Raw genomic sequence first — 2,248 nt, forward strand, 5'->3', positions numbered from 1 at the left:
TTTAATAAAAACTCTCTTCAATCTTGCTGTCTTTATTAAAAATTGTTGTTGTTGCATTTTTGTTTTCTGTAATATGATTATGATGACTTGATTTTTTGAGACTAATATATTAGCCCAATTTAGTGTCGTTAGATGGTAAATACTAGGTAACTGCTTGTGTAATTTGTGTTTTCTTTTATTGGGTTTGGGATATATGTGCTAGTAGTGTGATGATTTGTAGTGTTGTGTGGAACATTGTGGAGCTTTTATTGTTGTTTTGGTACTGGGTTTTGAATGAGTTTGGAACTAAAAGTTGTTGAAGATATATTCACTGTTTAATGTTGTGCTACAAGATGACTAAGAGCTGAAGAACTCTACTTTAGTGCCTAGATAGATTCATATGATGCATCACGTCATTGGATAGATGTAAAAGATAGATTTCTGTTTTTTAATTGTGTGCATTGTAATGGATCTTTTGACCATTATCTAATGTTATGGCATATTTTTCTATGTCTATCAATGCAAACAATTTTTGAATTTCTCACATAGTCTGAATATAGAATTTAAACATATCAAACAGTTCCAACCTCCCTGCTCCCATTCTTCCAGAAAGAAAAATCATGAAAAAAGGGGCTTTCTCCTATTTTCATGGCATTATTTATCAAAATTTCCATGAAATTCATTTAATCTGGATTTTGATAGTTTCACAAGTTTTAGCTGATTTTAAACTTCTAAATTATGTCTTTTAAGTCTCACTAAAGAGTTTTTTTTTTTTGATAAGTAAGAATGTTATATATACGAAAGGCTACTCTATGCATAAAAAAACATAAAGCAAACCCAGAAAGTACAAGGAGGAAACACCAAAAAAGCAAAAAAGAAAACCAAACCACAAATTAATTACAAAGAGAAAGAGAGATAATGAAAGAAGGGAGAGAATCACTAGTCGTGAGTCCCCAAGCCCGAGACCAATCAAAAAGAGTCCCACTAAAAGAAGCCAGCATCTGATTACTGGAGCTAATCAAATCCTCAAAAGTCCGCCGATTTCGTTCCTTCCAAATACACCAAAAGATGCACAACGAAACTAAATTCCATATCTGAGACGAGTGTTTCCCCAACCAATTCCACCAGCCAAAAAGCAAATCTGGGATCGAACTAGGTACAACCCAAGACAAGCCAAAAGTTATAAAGACAAAGCTCCATAACCGATAAGTCATCTCACAATGAAGAAGTAAATGATCTACCAACTCTCCACAATGTCTACACATAATGCACCAGTCCACAAAATGCACCAGTCTCCTCAATCTTAGGTTATAACCCGTTAGGATTGTTAGTTTTTAGACCCCTTAAACAATTGATTAAACCTAGGTAATTAGCCAAGTTGTTACTTAGTCCAATTAAACAAGTCTAGGTTATCACAATATAAAAGATCAAATCATGCAAAGCAGCGGAAAATAAATAACACACGATATGATCACCCAGGAAACCAAACCGGTAAAAACCTGGGGAGGATTCGACCTAGCTATCCTCAAGGTAAACTTGAATCCACTATCAGAAAGAATCGAAGTTCATACAAAAGGACTTACAAGCACCCCCGCTCGACTTCCTAATGCTACCAACCAGTAGAACTTACTGACACGACCACGTGCAAGCTCCGAATCCACGGACTCCTTCTTTCTTTGGATTCCCATCAGCTACAAGCACCCCCGCTTGTGTATTCTTTAAGCTTTAATGGCAGCAACTGTTTTGATCATCAAGGTTTAGAGAATATCTCCTCCTTGAAAACCCTAAGTTTGTGTAAAGGAAAGCTCCTCTAGATCTCACAGAGATTTACACAAACCGCAATATGAGCAACCCTAAAACATGGCTAGGGTTTGCCTTTTATACTTAGGACAATAAGAAACCCTAAAAACGTTTTAAAACAACTAGGGCTGAGTTGGACGAATCTACAAAAAAGCAATCTGTCCGACGTTCGATCGGTCGAGCCTAAGCTTCAATCGATCGAGTCAGGCCGAAAGCCACACTGCTTTCTGCTTTACACTCGATTCCAACTTTTCATTGACTTACAACTTTGAACTAGCTTTAAACACTTCTAAACACATTGTTTTGATCATAGTTTGCCAACAATACAAATTAGAGTTCTAAATACATAAAGTCCTAAACTTTAGAACCTAACAAGGATCACTAAAGAGTTTAATTAGTATGGATTACACATGGACTCTTTTTCTTGAGTGCTACTTATAACTTAATATTTTGAAAGGGAGCACTCCCC

This window comes from Quercus robur, chromosome 10 (genome assembly GCF_932294415.1).
Source record: "Quercus robur chromosome 10, dhQueRobu3.1, whole genome shotgun sequence".
NCBI classification, from domain to species: Eukaryota; Viridiplantae; Streptophyta; class Magnoliopsida; order Fagales; family Fagaceae; genus Quercus; species Quercus robur.